Consider the following 13005-nt stretch of genomic DNA (forward strand, 5'->3'; position numbering starts at 1 on the left):
AAGCATATTCAAGTCCATCCATCACATCATGCTTATCATACAAATCCAATGCATGTTAATGTGAATGCATGACTTACCTTACTTACCTTACCGCATCATAACACCCATACATTAATGCGTGATCATATTCATATGCATGTTCATGGTATTCAAATGAGTTAAAACCCTACTAAGCATAAAAGGAATAAAACAAAACAAAACAAGTTAAAAAATAAAAATAAAAAGACTCAAGGACAGACAAAACGGGTTAAACAGAGGCTAAAACATGTGAATAAAATAAAAGGAAAACAAGTAGGAGCATGATTATGGTTTCTAGACAAAGATATGCATGCATATATATAGGGCATGCGTATACAGCCTAGTAGTATACGTACGCATATCATGAGTATGCGTGCACATGCTTGTATACATACGCATATCATAAGTATGCGTGCGCATGTATAAGGCATGCATACGCATACACACCTAGTACACAGAAACTAGAAGGTATAGAACAAAAACTCAGAAAACGAGAATTTAACAACCTAACATGCTTTAAACACAAACAAAGAGTAAACCTAGGCTAAACAAACATATTATAAACACATGAACACGTATAAAAATGTAAAGAAACAAAGAAAATCAAAGGAAAGTAAAGAGCCAAAGTTAGAAACTATACCTTAACACTAGAACTCTCTAGAGCTTGATTTTGACCATTCCCCTTGTGGGCACAACATGTGGTTTGAGGAGTATGTCTCGACCGAGTGGACTGGGGCGGAGAAAATGAGTCGCCACCTAGTTTTATGGTTTAGGAACCATATATATAGCACCCTCACGTGGAAGGACTGATCTTACTACCAGAGTATGGGTTCAGAGTTTAGGTACAATTTTGGGAATGTGTTAAGCACCCAAAACCACCCGACTTGTGGGTCGGCTTTTACTCATTGTGTCTTACGTCTTAATCACATTAAAGGCATGTTCAATATTGCATCTTAAACTCACACACACACTAGCATACATCTAAGCATATAACATGGCATTTCATCCAAAACCCTAACATACATCTATCATGCTTCTCATACCATTACAAACCCTAGCATACATCTATCATGGTAATCATCTCATCTCATCCAATAATAGAAACATGTACATATGAAATCAAGGTAGAAAACATGGGCAACCATCAAACATATTTTCATATTCTAGACATGGCATATAAACTTGCATATGCGTGTTCATCAAAGGAAGATAAAGCTCCTATAACAAACAAATGCATGTTCCTGGGAATGCATGACTTACCATGTTGCACCTCAATACCTTTGCATCAATGGATGGCCATGTGAATGCATGTTCATGGCATTAAAGCAAGAAATAAAAAGAAACCCTAATCTAGCATGTTAGTGGCAAACAAGTAATTAAATAGTGGAACAGAGACTTAAAAAGCATAAAAAGGAACCAAACAGAGGCATATGATGTAAAAGAAACAAAGAAACAAAAGTAGAAAACTCAAATTACGGTTTTTGGGTAAGAGTGTGCGTGTGTATACATAAGCTTGCATACGTAGACCAGTTGTATGCATACGCATACTACAAGTCTGCGTGCGCATACAGAATTATGCAAACGCATACACGCCTGATGAATCCCAACCCAGAAACTCAGAAACACATAAAGCAAAGCAGGACTTAAAACAATAAATCTAGCAGCCTAACATGCTTTTCAACACACAAACTACTAAACCCTAGGCTAAACAAACATATCTAAATACAAACAAAGTAAGGAAATAAGATCAAAAACAAGATTAAAGCAAAAATGAAAGAAAAGAGTTTAGAATTCAATACCTCAAAACAAAAATTCCTAGGCTTGATTTTGACTGTTCACCTCAGTCAAATCTATTCACAATCAAACAAAGAAGTGATTAGTAATCTTAAAACTCAAAGATCAAGGCCAGAAAAGGCCGCAATTAGAAAATATTTACTTGAGGATGTTTTATGAAAAACTCCCTCTTTGATTCATTATTTTTAGTAAATCTTATGTTCTCCCTTAAGATTTTCTTCGCGTGTTTGAAATATACCATGTAAGACTTTATATAGTTGAAAAATGAGAGTTTGGAATGGCTCCCAAACGATGTGGGATTCATTCCAAACCTTAGCTTTAATACAAAAAACTTGCCTTTCATAGGTTTCTAGAACCCTAGCTACGTGCGCAAGTCCGTGCTTGCGTACATATGCATCAGACTTGCGTACGTAGGTCTTTGCCTACGAACACAGGACGAGGGTTCCCTTGGCCTTTATTTTCCAAAATTAGATTTATTTACTCATAAAAAGTTATATTTTTCAATTTAACATTTCTGAAGTCAATTTAGAATCTGATTGGGCCCTAAACCAACCTTGGGCCTTAGAATTTTAGCATAATTGGGGAACAGAGGCCTGAGTTGTAAGGGGTACAAAATGTAGTGTCTACACCCTTCAGTTAATCTAGTCATAACCAATTCAAAATAAGTTAGTAAACTTTAGAACTCAAAGATCAAGACCAAAAAAGGTCCCAATCAAACAAAACTTGATTTAAGGATGTTTTGTGAAAAACTCATTCTTTAATTCACTATTTTCTAGTGAGTCTTATGTGTTTTACCATTGGAATTCGTCCTTCTTGAAAAAGTACATTTTATAGCTTTATATAGTCCAAAAATAGGGGTTTTGGGTGGCTCCTAGATAATGTGGGATTCGTTTCAAACCTAGTTTAAATGCAAAAAACTTGCCTTAAATAGCTTTTGGAACCCTAGCATGCGCCCACATGCATGTGTATGCGTATATATGCATGAAGCATATGTACGTATACTTGTGTATGCATACACATGCCCTAGGGTTTCTGAAGCCTTTTTCTTTTTCTTTTTTTTCCAAAAATAGTTTATTTAGTCCAAAAATAAGTTATATTTTTCACAAGCACTTTCCTCAAGTCAATTTTCATTTGATTAGCTCTAAACCAACCTTAGACTTTAGAATTCTAACATCATTGGCGAACGGGGGCCAAAGTTGTAAGGGGTACAAAATGCGGTGTCTACAAATGCCTCTCTTTTGATTTGTGAGCTCTGCTAACAGAATCAAAATAATAAGAGACAAAAAATTTTGTTTCATTATATGACTTGGGCCCAACCCACACACACGGCAAACAACACGTATACATGGGGTAGGGTGCAACTCTGCAGAGTTCTGTGAGATCTGTATGTCCGAAGTCCTATAGGTGTTACTCGAGAAATGAGCAATGACAAGTTCACTATCAAAGAACCTAGTTTGCTAATTGGAACCAAAAGGTGAGTGACTCACTATCCTAGAGTCACTAAAAAAGAAAAACAAATATGGTCAATGACCTCAACCATCAACCAAACAAATAAGGTGCTTTTATGAGATAAAAGGTTACATATCTGTGCCTACATATTCAATTCCCATAGGATATATGCACAAGTATGGTGATGATCTTGAATGGAAAGCTCACTCGAGGGGCTTCCCAACATGCACGAGGGTTTACTTGATGATTCTGACTCACAAGGGAGTTTTTCTAAGTAGCTTTTGACTTACAAGAAAGTCTCTAACGATGTAGGATCCATTGGGGAAGATCCTTCCTTTATGACTCACTGGAGAGTTTATGTCGATTCCAACTTAGGAAGGAGTTTCATTGGTGTCGGGGGAGACTTTTGTGTGTAGCCATGTGTCTTTTGCTGGGGATGTGACTTTAATAAATCTGGATTTGTTTTAGGGAGTTCAATTCGGAACTCAACATTGGGCTGCATAGACCAATGGCTTTCAATGCAATTTTAAGCCTACAAAATAGATAAAACCCAAAGTCTAAGAATTGTGATAATGGTTAAAATAAATAAATAATATGTTTAGCATAACAGCTTTGATTAAATGACGAGTTGAATATCATAATTATGTATATTAAGTTATATCCAATATTAAAGAATAATTAATTAAGTGTCATTTGTCCAATAATGGGATGTCCAAAATAGTCTGTATTTATGGCCCATGTTTAACATAATAAGGTATGTCCAGCCATGGTCTATGTCCAAATAATGTATGGTCAAGTAGTTTATGTCCAGCTGTGGTTCATGTAGTATATGTTCAGCGATGATTTATGTCTAAATAATATATGTCCAACAGTGGTTCATGTCCAAATGATATATGCATCCAGTAGTAAGATGGATTCAATTTATTAATACATATGTTTATTATTGAAGCATTAGTTACGCTAAACAACCAGAACAAAACTAAAACAATAATAAAATAAAGGGATATGACCTAGGAGTCAGCACCTAGGCCTTGCTTGGAGTCAGCATCAAGCGGGGAAACCACTAGGAGTAAGCACCTAGGGTAAACCTGGAGTCAACACCAGACCAAAGAAAGACCAAACAACCATTTTTTCATTCATCAAAATATCAATCATCTCTCAAAGAGTACAATAGGTTGCTTATAAAGGATTGCTAAACCCTAATCCTAATTGGCTAGGAACCCTAATTGTTTTATTACAAAAATAACCTTACTTCTAAATTAAAATACTAAAAGCCCAATAAACTAATAGGACCTAAAACATAAAAATACAATTGACCTGCAAACATAAATAATAATCTTCTTGCGTTTCTCGCATCATTCTTCTCTGGTTGGAGAAAACTCGACCTCTAGTTCTAAAGCGTTGAAGGATTAGGATGCTAACAAGTAACACTTGCTTCAAGTCTAGAATCACCCTAGGGAGCATAGAGAAAAGAAAAATATTGAATTCCACCATGTCAAACTCTTCTGGAATAACAAAATCAATGTAATCTTATCTTGAACAATTGGAAGCACTATGTTATCCACTTTCTCCACTTTCTCCACTTTTGCGAACTGTTTGTCTTCATGCACCATGGAAGGCTGATCAAAAGCGGATTCATTAGCTTTTAATATCACATTATGTGCACCCTCTAACATAATACTCTCTTTAGGAACCATTTCTTCACCTTGCTGCTCTTCAATAAATTCATTTCCTTGCACACATGTTAAAGCAACACTTGTTAAGGCATGTACGTTTGTGTCAACATTAGGCTTTGGTGTTGCTGGAGGATTCTCCACGACCAAGATATCATCATCAATGTTGTCTTTTATTGGTGTAGCAATAAGTTCATTGTGATCAAGTATCCTTAGTTTCCAAATTGAATTGGTTTGAGTCTTCTTTTGCTTCATCTGAGCAATCCTGTCTTGAACATCTTTCATGAGCTTTACAGATAATTCCTTTAATTCCTTGGTAGATAATTCCTTGATAGATTGTTCAAAAGTGCGCTAAGGACATGAAATGGGATGATGATGAGGATTCATCGTATTTGCTTCAACTTGAAAAGTACCACACTGAGATTGTGGTAGATACTTAACTTGATAGTATGGTGACAAATACTCATAACAAAACTTTTCTTTCATATCTTTCCACACACTAATGGCAGGTTCATACTGTAGATAGCGGAAATATTCAAGATTCTTCCAAAACCTTTGTGCTTTACCTCTTAACTTCAACTTGGCATACCTAACCTTTTTGTTATTTGCAAAATTTGCTTGCTCAAAGAATTGCTCCATCCCATTCATCCAATTGACAAAATCTCGTGGATAAGTTTTACAACCATCAAAATAAGGTGCTTCTAATATTACCATGATTCGCTAAAATAGTGCTTCAACAAATAGTTGCTGTGATTTTCTCTGAACAAATCGTTGGAATGGGCTTCTAAGACTATTCTCCCAAATAGTTGCTAGGATTGGGCTTGTTGATAGGTTTGGATTTCGTGCTCTTCTTTCTCTCTTTTTTTTTTATTTTTTTATTTTTTATTTTTTTTATTTAGGATAGTGGATGAGCACTCACTTAAAGGCTTGGGTTTAAAATCTGACTTGGGTTGGTTTGTGTAGTTTAATTGGACTGGGTCAAGGAATATTAAAATCCAAAAGGCTTCCTAATTGAGTGGGTCAAAAAACAAGAGGGGGAACTTGATTATCAAATGGGTCGGATGAGGGTTTTCAAAGACTAAAGGGTACTTGAGTTAAAAAGAAAAAGGACTAGGTTAGGCATTACCTTTGAGATTGGATAGATGCAAGTTTGGCGTTGTAGAACCAGCGGCATGCGAGGCTAAGGCTTCCGATGGTGTTGTGGTTGTGGTGGCTGTCCCTTCTAGCAGCTTGTGATGGTTATGGGTAGCGGCTTTGGAACGATGGGGTGAGATTGGTATTAATGAATTCTTGCGATACTGTTTTGGTGGAGTGGATTATGGGTTTTCTAGATCTGGTTTCCTTTATGGTGGTTGGCTTTTGTGTGGGTATTGTGGTTTGATGGGATGAGAAAGATGGCAATGAAAGTAATTTTTTTTTTTTTGGGTGATATTTTTTGGTTCTTTCTTGTAATGATGCTTCAACAGATTGGTGTTTGCTCTGATACCAAAACTGACGTAGGACGACCAGAACAAAATTGAAACAACAATAAAATAAAGGGATATGACTTAGGAGTCAGCACCTAGGTCTTGCTTGGAGTCAGTACCAAACAGGGAAATCACTGGGAGTCAGCACCAGTCCAAAGAAAGACCAAACAACCATTTTTTCATTCATCAAAATATCAACTATATTTTCATTTATCAAAACATCAACTATCTTCTCAAAGAGTACAATAGGTTGCTTATAAAGGATTGCTAAACCCTAGTTCTAATTGGCTAGGAAACCCTAATTGCCTTGGAAACCCTAATTGCCTTATTACAAAATTAACCTTACTTCCAAATTAAAATACTAATAGCCCATTGAACTAATAGGACCTAAAACATAAAAATACAATTGACTTGCAAACATAAATAATACTAAATAATAATCTTCTTGCATCTCCCGCATCATTTTCCTCTGATACCAAAACTGACACAGGACAACCAGAACAAAACTGAAATAATAATAAAATAAAGATATATGACCTAGGAGTCAACACCTAGACCTTGCTTGGAGTCAGCACTAAGCGAGGAAACCACTAGGAGTCAGCACCTAGGGTAGACCTGGAGTCAGCACCAGACCAAAGAAAGACCAAATGACCATTTTTTCATTCATCAAAATATCAAATATCTCTCAAGGAGTACAATAGGTTGCTTATAAAAGATTGTTAAACTCTAATTCTAATTGGCTAGGAAACCCTAATTGTCTTATTACAAAAATAACCTTACTTCTAAATTAAAATACTAAAAGCCTAATAAACTAATAGGACCTAAAATATAAAAATACAATTGACTTGCAAACATAAATAATACTAAATAATAATCTTCTTGCGTCTCCCGCATCAATTAGTGAATCCATGTTTATTAAATAGTGAGATAAAATTATAATAGTTTGCATCTAGCAGTACAATAATGACGAGTTAACGTATACTTAATAATGTAATCTTGAAGGTAGTGAAACATTGACTTATCTTGTATGTTTCTGACTCCAGCCATATAACATCACTTTATATGATTTGTGGCTCCCACTTTATAGCATTAGCGAGCTGATAACATTCCAACAACATAATAACATAAGTCCAATAGTACAATGATAATGAAGTAAAATATATTCAATAATGTAAATTCAAAGATAAAGACATAATGACTTATCTTTATGTGGTTTGTGGCTCCAACCATATAACATTAGTGAACTTATAACATTTCCAGAAACATAATAAAATGAGTCCAGTGGTACAGTATGATATTATGAATCCTTTCGTGGTGACTTCATGATTGAAGGGGAAAAATGGGTTCAACTAGAGGGAGAGAGAATATGTCCAACCGTGTGCATAGGTTGGTTAAGTTTATCCCCTTTATCATGCACTTAAATGATTTTCTCCATGTAATACTCTTTTAGTTTTTAGTCAAATATGAGTGATATTGTCTTCCATAAGAAGGGCTTTTAGTATTATAAGTTTGTGTCCTTCATAAAAAGGGCTTTTAACATTATAATTATATGTCTTCCATGAGAAGGGCTTTGTAATATGTTCTTGGAAGAGTGTTTGATATCTTTTAAGATGTACGAAGATGGTAAGAAATATATATATATATATATATATTTTTTTTTTTTTTGGTGAGATGTGGAGCTACTGCAGCTTCTACTGGAGTTGATGCTGGTACTGCTGGTGTTTTTTTGGACAGATTTCCTTTCTTGAAAATCTAAAATTAGTCCATGATTTCCTTCCCGCAAGACACTCGCGAAACATTCTGTTTTACCAGATTGTCCTATCTGATAAATACTTTCTGTACCCACACTATATATACTAATATTACCCATAGATGTTGAGGAGTGCTTGAAAGAGAAAACCCTAACCACAAACCTTGATAGTTAGAGATTGTTATACCCACATTTCTCTACACAATTACTTGTGAATTTTCCTTAACTTTTACCTCTCAATTTCTATACCATTGAGAGGTTGATAATCCAAACATTTACCACACCTTTTTAGAGTGTTCAGTGAGGTTTTGGTGCTACTCGAAAGCATTGGAAGAAGTCAAGAATGGCGGATGTAACATTAAGCTTGTTGCGGGATCCAGAAAGCTAGACAAAACACGATTCCAAGAAGCCTTATTGGAGTAGGAGTTTGGAGGGCTTAGGTACATCGGGTAGATTAGGCTTGGAGGGTCTCTTGCTAACCCATGAATCCAAACTAATTGTCTAGTGGATCGATTACCGCTTAGAGGGCAGTGGAGAGGTTTTTCATCGAGTTCTTCGGTTTCGTCTTCGATAACACATCGGCATGTTATCTTGTGTTTGCATTCTCTCTTCCCTTACTCTTGTGTTTTACTTTTAATGCTTGTTGTTCATGCTTATGTACTAGAGTAGTTTTATCGATTTATTGCACTTCATTTACTCTTGTTTCGCACTTAGATAAGTTAGAGTAAAAGCAATCTAGCTGTAATCTTTAATTGGGGATCTAAACAAGCTCGTGTGTTTTCACACATTTTCGAGCATTCATATACCCTTTCTGTTAAGGACATATTTGATATAATTGGCTAATCCTTTGATAAAATGCACTTTACTTGTAATTGGGTAGATCTAGGATGAGTTTAGTACTTCAAGGAACAAGTGTTCAAGTTTAGTATTGAAGCCATGCAAATATGACCAAGAAATAAGTGAAGATTGTGCTGCTCATTAAATCTCGGCAGAATCCTTTCTATCGAGAATTGCTATTGAAGTTCGACAGAAGCTTGACACAAGCTGTATCTGTTGAGAATTACAAAATTAAGTTTTCCAAATATAATTACACGCATATCCATGAGTATTTGTTTAGGGTTTCTTTTCTCACAACCTTAGACATATATAAGGATTATTTTAGAGCCGTCACATGAATGCAAGGTGATGCAAAGTGATAATACATGCATATTGCGATCGGAGACAGAAATTACTCAAGTTCATCATATTCTCTATAGAAGTTATTGTGTCTTTACGACAAGGGTTTTGTGACCAAGGAGCCATGATCTTCATTGTTGGATGAACTGAAGAACTTTGCAGCTAACATCTTCCTCAAGTTAGTGTGTTAGTCATGTACTGGGATCCGTGCATCATTAGTTAGTTACGTACTAGGATTCTTGCATTGAGCAGAGAGATTGCCACTACAATACAAGCCCAATTCGGTATTGGGGTAAGGGTTCAACTATAGGTTGGTATTGGATACTGGGATTCCTTTTACTTGTAACCACTTGTGATTGATAATAGTGGATTTTTGGGAGTGGTGACCTTAAATTCACCCAATGGGGTTTTGCCTCGGTGGTTTTCCCTATTCGTAAACAAATTACCTGTATCAAACTTATTTTCTGCTGCATTTAACTTAGTTGGTGATTTGTTTGTACTACCACGCTATTGCCAAAGGGGTCAATACATTTTGGACCTATCAAGTGGTATCAGAGCGGGCACACTCTGATTAGGTTTAATCTTTGCTATGTGATCTATTGACCCCTATTGTTGTGGCCACTAGCGGCATGAAAAGATCTTTTATTTCAAATGCATCTTACTTTTCTAATCTCTATTTGATTGAATCTTTCAGAAAATGTAAGTCTAAAAGTTATTTGAAAGCTGTCTTGATAATTGTTGAAAAAGGTCTTAGTGTGACAAAGAAGAAACTAGACTATCTCAAAATGAAAATGTGCAAAGGAGTTCGTCTGAGAAGAGTGAATATTAAAGGTTTCGTTCATAAATGGCAAATGAGAGAGAAAACCATTCCTATTGATTTATCAAGCAAGCATGAAATGTGCTTTATGATGAAGTTTGCATTTAAGGAAATGGACACTTGCTTATGGTACCTTGATAGTGATGCTCGAGACACATGATTGGAGATCCAAGACAGATGCTCCTAAGCACATTGAAGCTTTGTGTGCAAAATTGCAAAATGAGAAGAACATGAAGATTGATCGAATTTTCAGTGATCATGGTAAAGAATTCAAGAACTTATATATAGAATCTTTTTGCACTAGATCTAGTATATCTCAAGAATTTTCTACTCCTATTACTCCTTAGTAAGATGGTGTAGTAGAAAGAAAGAACAGAGTCATTCAAGAGATGGCTAGAGCCTTGTTACACAATAAAGATGTGGACAAAAATTTATGGGGAAAAGCAGTCAACACCACATGTAATACGGTTGACAAGGTATATTTCAAACCCGGTACAAAGAAGACTTCCTATGAATTGTGGAATGGAAGAAAGCCTAATGTGAAGTATTTCAGAATCTTTGGAAGTACTTATTTCATCCTTAAGGATAGAGATAATGTGGGAAAGTTTGACTCCCGAAGCAGAGAATGAATATTTTTGGGATACTCCTCCACAAGCAATCAACACCACATGTCATACGGTTAACAAGGTATATTTCAGACCTGGTACAAAGAAGACTCCCTATGAATTGTGGAAGGGAAGCAAGTCTAATGCGAAGTATTTCAAAATCTTTGAAAGTACTTGTTTTATCTTGAAGGATAGAGATAATGTGGGAAAGTTTGACTCCCGAAGCGAAGAATGAATATTTTTGGGATACTCCTCCACAAGCAAAGTTTATCGGGTGTTCAACAAAAGAACCAAGAAAGTGATGGAAACCATCAATGTTGTTAATGATAAAGCTTTAGATTCTGGTTATGAGAAAAGTAGTGAGGAAATACCTATGGAAATTCTTTCTGCAAAGCCTAAAGTTGTTCAAGAAGAAGTTGATCAAGAGCCCGTTTCTCCAAGTACTCGAAGTGTTGTAGAAGTCTCAGCAAATATTCCTACATCATTTCAGTCTGAATCTCATGAAGAGAAAGGACCTTCCTCAAGGATCAAGCTAAATTACCCTCCTAAAGTTATTAAGGGAAATATGAATGAACTTACACTAAGAAAGCGTACAGTTGATAAATGTGTTGCTAACTTTAGGTCTTATTCTTACTATTTGTCGTAAGTTGAACCAACCAAGGTTGAGGATGCTATCTAGGATGAAAGCTGGGTTGAGGCTATGCATGATGAACTACTCTAGTTTCAAAGGAATGATGTCTGGATCCTAATACCTAGATCGGAAGGAGAGCACATCATTGGCACAAAGTGGATATTCCGCAATAAAACTGACGAGGAAGGAAATGTAATCTGCAACAAGGCTCGTCTGGTGGCCCAAGGATACTCTCAAGTGGAAGGAGTAAATTTTGATGAAACATTTGCTACTGTAGCTCACATGGAATCCATTAGGGTTCTCCTAGCCCTAGCTTGTCACTTGAAGTCCAAGCTTTACCAAATGGATGTGAAGACTGCATTCTTGAATGAGTTTCTTAAAGAAGATGTCTATGTTACTCAGCCTAAAGGATTCATTGATCCACACTTTCCGGATCATGTGTTGTACCTCAAGAAGGCTCTCTATGGACTAAAGCAAGCACCCATAGCTTGGTATGACCGGCTCACACAATACCTAGTCCCACATGGTTTCACAAGAGGACAAGCTGATCAAACTCTTTTTATCAAAAGGGAGAATGGTGAGTTGATAATAGCTCAAGTCTATGTTAATGATATCATCTTCAGGTCTACAAAGGATCTCATAACTTTTCGAAGCTTATGTAGGCCGAATTCAAGATGAGCATGATTGGAGAGTTAAATCACTTCCTTGGATTGCAGATTTGTCAGCAAGAGTCAGGTATATTCATATCTCAAAATGTGCCAAAAATCTTATGAAAAAGTTTAGTTTGGAATCTACTAGTCCTGTTAGAACCCTAATGAGCCCTAATATTAAAATCACTGTTAACTTATTAGGCAAAAGTGTTGATTCTTCTTTATATAAAAGCATGATAGGTAGTCTTCTTTACCTTACTGTTAGTAGACCTGACATTAGTTACAGTGTAGGAGTATGTGCTAGATATCAGGCAAACCCCAAAGAGTCTCATATGATTGCTTTGAAAAGAATCATAAAGTATGTTAAAGTCACTGCTGATTTTGGAGTGTGGTATAGTAAGGACACAAATGATGTCTTAGCTGGGTATTTTGGTGCGGACTGGACTGGGAATGCTGATGATAGAAAAGTACATCGGGGGGTTGCTTTTATGTGGGTAATAATCTTGTCTCCTGGATGAGTAAGAAGCAGAATTCCATCTCATTATCCACTGCTAAGGCTGAATACATCGCTGCCGGTAGCTGTTGCACCCAACTTCTGTGGATGCAAAAACTCCTTCTTGATTATGGTATTTGTCAAGAACATCTTACCATTTATTGTGACAATACTAGTGTCATTAACATTTCTAAAAAATTTCTCGAACAAAACATATAGAGATACGACACCACTTCATTCAGGAACTTGTCGAAGATGGCACACTTACTCTTGAGTTTATTCACACTGAAGATCAAAAGGCCGACTTGTTCACTAAGCCTCTTGATAGTAAACATTTTGAATTCTTATGCCAAAACATTGGTGTAATCTCCATGGAGTGATCTCTCTTCTTTCTCCTCCTTTCTCATGCATTTGCATCTTTTATACTTTGTGTGTTTGTTTATGTTTTTGTTTGGTTGTTTTTTGGTTTATTTTGCTTTTCAT

Source organism: Quercus lobata, chromosome 11 (genome assembly GCF_001633185.2).
Source record: "Quercus lobata isolate SW786 chromosome 11, ValleyOak3.0 Primary Assembly, whole genome shotgun sequence".
Classification (NCBI taxonomy): Eukaryota; Viridiplantae; Streptophyta; class Magnoliopsida; order Fagales; family Fagaceae; genus Quercus; species Quercus lobata.